Source organism: Manis pentadactyla, chromosome 13 (assembly GCF_030020395.1).
Source record: "Manis pentadactyla isolate mManPen7 chromosome 13, mManPen7.hap1, whole genome shotgun sequence".
Classification (NCBI taxonomy): Eukaryota; Metazoa; Chordata; class Mammalia; order Pholidota; family Manidae; genus Manis; species Manis pentadactyla.
Genome location: NC_080031.1, coordinates 49,544,310 through 49,550,038, shown reverse-complemented (window position 1 = coordinate 49,550,038; position 5,729 = coordinate 49,544,310). Strand labels below are relative to the sequence as shown.

The window sequence follows — 5,729 nt, the reverse complement described above, 5'->3', positions numbered from 1 at the left end:
ATGAGTGAAGCAGCCTATGTGAATGTGCAAATACAGCCCACCTTACTTGTGATGTTTATACAATAGTATACTGAAGAAAGCAGTTTTAAATTGAAAAATGTGGCAAAAAAGACAAACTGGAGGAAGAGAATGTAAAAGGTAATTCCAGCTTCTTTGAAGGAGTGTTAACAACTCTGGTCCCTCAAAGATTTTGCTGAAGCTTTATAATGAAGTTATACTAATTTTCCTTTCCTCAATAGTTTCTGAAATCCGCTGGATACCTCTTTGTTGTGAAGGCTGAAGATGAGAGGGTTCAGCATGGGGGTGCGGACGGTGTAAAAGGCTGATACCATTTCATCCTGGTCTGGCGTATGGAGAGAGGCTGGCCTCATGTACATGAACATGGCTGCACCGTAGTAAGAGTCCAACCACACACAGGTGGGAGGAGCAGGTGGCGAAGGCTTTCCGGCGACTTTCCACAGAGCCCATGTGGATGACAGCTCGAAGGACTCTGGAATAGGAACCAATGATCACTGAGACTGGGATGATTAGCATCACCACACAGCAGATGAAAAGCAGTCTTTCAAATGCAGAGGTGTCTGTGCAAGATAGAGGTAAAAGAGCAGCTACATCACAGAAAAAGTGGTATTTCCAGAGAGCTGCAGAAGGAGAATGACAGAACGGCCGCAAGCACAATGATGCCATCAAGAGCGCCCAAGATCCAGGAAGCAACATTCATGAGGACACAGAGTTTCTGATTCATGAGGATGGTGTATCTAAGGGGGTGGCATATAGCAACATAGCGGTCGTAGGCCATGACAGCCAACAGGAAACATTTGGCTCCAAGCAGAGACACATAGAAGAATATCTGGGCTCCACAGCCGGCCAAAGAGATGGACTTCCTGCCTGACAAGTAGCTGAAGGCCATCTTGGGGACAGTGGTGCAGATGAGCATGAGGTCCATGAGGGACAGCTGGCTGAGGAGGAAGTACATGGGGCTGTGGAGGTGTGTGTCCAGGTAGATGAGGAGAATCATGGCAGTGTTTCCCATGAAGGCCACTGAGAAGATGCCCAGGACCAGTGAGAAGAGGAAGATGTGGTTGGGGCTGTAATCGAAGATGCCCAGCAGGATGAAGTTGGAGGTGAAGGTCTGATTCTCCCATGACCTGACGTGTATGTTATTTTACAACTGCAACAAAAAGTGATATTCTTTCATTAATTTTTTAAACATTTACCAGTGTCTTGAAAAAGGTGATTCTGTTAAAGTCAGGTTGAGAACAATACCGCACGACCAGGATTAGAAATCCCAAAGACCCAGAAGTACAGCATCAGAGAGAAGCATGTTCTGCTGGTTCTGCCTCTCCAATAAAGCTTCAGAACTGCCCTCAGCTCAGCTTCTCAGCATCATTCTGCTTAATGAAAAGCTAGCATAATAATACATGTGCTTATATGATTGATAATGTTTCTATGAAAATGAAACTTCTCAAAAGCAATTAGACATTATTTTGAAATATCAGACATCCTTTGCACTTAAACTGATAGGAACATTCAGCTTGGATCAGCCTGAGGCAGACACAATCACAGAAAATAAGCTGCGAGCCCTTGCTCGCATGATGCTGGGCACTTTTACTAGAGGTATTAACAAACCTCTGCATCTGCCCATTACTTTACATTCTACAGTGTTTGGTTTGTAATTCATAGTAAATATTTTATGCAGTAACTAAGTGAGCTGACAAATGATTCCTTAATTATATGAATATATGAATATGTCTTTTCTTCTGTAGCTTGATGTGATGGGTGCATTTGCATTGCCCCAAAACAGATATGTTGAGGTGTTAACCCTTAGCACCTCAGATTGTGAACTTACTGGAAAATAAAGTCATAAATGATTAAATTAGTTACAATACAGTCATACTGGAGTAGGGCATTGCCTCTAATGCAATAGGACTGGTGTTCTTAAAAGAAAACAGCTGTGTGAGACAGAGAAACAAGGAGAAGCCCTGTGATAATGGAGGCAGAGAGTGTAGTAATGTATCTATACACCAAGGAATTTCAATGATTGTCAGTGATCAGCAGAACATAGGACAGAGCATGGACCAAGACCCCCCCTCAAATACCACAGAGGTAACTATCCCAGCTGACATCTTTATTTTGGACCTCTGCTCTCCACTACCGCGGGACAACGGATTTCTGCTGTTTTAAGCCAACAAAAGAAATAATAGACCCAGTATCTCCTGTCAGGAATTAGTATATGCAAATAAGAAAATTGACAGAACTTTGAATGCCATGCATTCAAACAGTATTGGCCTCTGTGTGTTGGGCACTGGGATAGAACAGCAATAAGAACACACAAAAGAAAACAGTGGCCCATCACACTGTAACTACAAGGTGACCAAAAAACCCTACTGAGCTGTGGAAATGGTAAGCAAAAGAGGGTGTTTTGATTGCATGGGACTGTCAGATTTGAATGCAGGAGTCAGAGAATAACTTGTCCATCTGGTGGCATTTGGCTGAAGGCTTAGATGAAGCAAGAAAGAAACCACATCATAGGAAAGAGCAATCTGTGCATGGACTCCACCAAGTGGAATAGAGTAAGCAGGACATTCATACAAGAAGTTGACGTGTAGATTTCAGGAAACAGTTTCTAACTTAGAGTCATGTATCTTGTTCATTGTGGCATTTACATTTTAACACATGAGATAATTATACATATAAGATGAGAGTTAATTCATGAGAGGATATTAATGCAGGCAACAAAATGATGTCATAAACAGACAAGCCAGGTAAAAAGATCAGACAGGGATGTACTTTTACACATTTATTCATGTGTCATATTTTGATGAAGAGGCTGAAAACAAACTGACCTAGCAGTAGCAAGGAAAAATAAATCTGTAGAGGAAGGTGGAAACTTGAGCTCTGTGTCATTAGTTTGAAATTATTTTTTTAAGTTTTCAAAGTTGTCATTTATATTTTCTTTGAGTTTTATTTATGTGTGTAAATTGTGAATAACATTGTAAGAATAGGAAAAACTCAACAGTATTTTGCAATTTCTTGAATGACTGTGACCTGGTAACACTAATCTACCGAAGAGGGTCTCCAACGATGCATGTCATCTCAGGAGCTGAGAAGAGAAATTTCTAAGAAAACTAAATACTTTTTGGCAATTGACATGAAGGGAGCAAAAAGGAGGAAATACGGGAAGACACATACACCTGTTTTGGTGTGGTAGGGATGTCTATAAGTGTGTGTGTGTGTCTGTGTGTGTGTGTGTGTGTGTGTGTACATAAATATTCAGAAGTGATCACCAAGCATCTGGGTGCCTAGACCTGGTCACTGAGCTCATGTGCAGGCCCAGCTGATGTCTTGAAAGTCAGGAATGAGCATCTCTGAGACCTCTTCGTAGTGGGGGGAGGTTCCTTCATATGGAGAGCCCTTGCACTGCCCAAAAGGAGGTGAAACTTTAAGTTCAGTCAAGGAAAAGGACATTTTACTGAATTATTTATTTCAAGTGCTCATATGACTAAAAGTACTTCTATAAAATAACTGACTCAAATCACATGTATGAAGCAGTTACTTCGAACATCACGTTGTAGTCCTCCATCAATGGCTGCAGCTGCTCAGGTCACCAAGGTGAGATTTTGCCTTACCTCACGGACCCTACCATGACTTTCTGTAAGCCTGTCTGCACTGTGACTCCAAGCGGAAGCTCTCTGGTTGTTAGCTCATACATTTTTTAAGGTGACAACCTACTCTATCACCTGGGGGGTATATCTGTCCCAGTCACTTAAACCGATAAAAAGTGTTTGAATAATTGTATTAGAAATAATGTGAACATTTCTGCCAGATAGGCTTTAAGCCCAGGTGAGTAATATATTAAATCAGGATTGGCAAATAAATGTAGAATCCCTGTATTCCTCTGGCTTTCTCAGTTCCATCGTTAGTTCAAGCAGAACTTAACATAAATGTACACTTACTTGTATCATATTGTCTCACCTCTTCACTGCTTGAAAATACCCAGCCCAGCCTTGTACTGAAATTGTCTTCACTGAGTTTTCTCTATCACAGATAATGTGACAAGACACAGTCTTACCAAAAGTTGACAGTATTTTAATAGTGATGTGAATGGAAGATGTTGATCACTGCATTACACAGTACTCTCTACACTAAGGTTTAAGGTTTGTGTAGATATTTATTCAAGAGCATTCTATATGGAAAAACTAATGCTGTTTCTCATGAGGAAAACAGAGGATTTTTACTAGGTAGTAAGACATATATGACCAAATTTGCTTACTTCTAAACCACCAGGAAAGTGAGACCTAAGTGTCAAAAGTCAGGCTAAGGTAACCAGGATATGAGCAATACAAAAATGCATTCCAGAAAAATGTAGGGTTCCATTGGATACTTTTGTATGTATTTTACAAAAAATGGACCTATGGTGAAACATCTCTTGAAATGCCAGCTTCTCCGGGACTGTTTAATGCCAGAGGGAGCAATACCTTTTGAAAGGCAGCTCTCTTGGCAGGAGGGATATATAACAAGAAGCATTTTCTAAATGCTTTTGATAATTGGACATCTTGTCCTCAAATTTTTTTCAGAATACTTATAAACATCTAAAAAATACTCATATAATGTAATAAGAAAGGTATACCCAGATTCAGACTTTGCCATCAGTTTGCTTTCTTAGTTGCAATTATTTGTTATTAATTTTATTCCTTTATATATAGTACATCACTTCCTTGAATTAAACCATGTCACGTTAGAAGGGAGAGAGTATTTACATTTCTAAAGGGATTTTCTGTTTCTTCACTTTATTATCTCTGATTCCGTGACCCTGTGGTGCCATGGATGTGCCCATGGCAATGGCAGCCCAGGTAATGGCTGCTCAACGAGACTCACTGAGCGAATCACGGGAAAGCAGCACTGAGTCACCAGAATCCGTTCCAAAGAATACACAAAGCACTATGTAACAGGATGTCAGCCTGTACCTATTCATGTAATCATCTCTGGATGCCACACCAATTATTTTTTTTATAGAAGTAAATATCATGAAAGAAAAAAGATCAGAAATTTTTTAAAAAGCTCTTACATGGGAAGACAGACCACAACAACCCTGTCTGCAGTAGGAAAATACAACCCAAATGTTCAGTAATGGGATTAATAACCATAGGTACAGGTCGTATCATCAGTGAGCCTCAAGAGAAGAATATTAACTGAACAAAGTAGGTCATGTAGGATCTTTCTCATGATTCCTATTATAGGAATTTCAACCACACTTAGTATATTATTTAAGGCAAGTAGCAGTATGGAGATAATCGGTATCACCGGCATGGACTAAGAGGGTCATATGATCAGAGGGCATCACACAACGTCTTTACACCACTGGGAAAAACAGTGTTTCTTAAAATTTTGCAAAAATTAATTTGGAATCACAATTTATGTTGGTCACAGGGACGGTAGCACAGCAGAGACAATATAGTCAATGATTCTGTAACACCTTCCTATGTGGACAAGGCAATACCTACAACAGAGGGGGTGAGGATATAATAGCGCCAGTAACTGTTCAACCACTGTGCTGCACACTTGAAACCAGTACGAGATTGTATATCTGGAACACTTCAAGTAAAAAATATATTTGTATACAGAAATGGTTGTTATAAAATGTTTGGTCTATTTGAAACTAAGTAAAGCAACTTAAAAACAAATGTCCCAGTGTTACAGGAGCACAAGGCAACTGCAGAGTATCTGTGACG

The 5,729-nt window shown here is 40.1% G+C and overlaps 1 pseudogene; it reads right to left on the bottom strand.

Moving 5' to 3' along the window:
- Window positions 1–212: 212 nt before the first annotated feature.
- LOC118934986 (olfactory receptor 2M4-like) lies at window positions 213–3,709 on the bottom strand (annotated as a pseudogene).
- Between the last annotated feature and the right edge of the window lie 2,020 nt (window positions 3,710–5,729).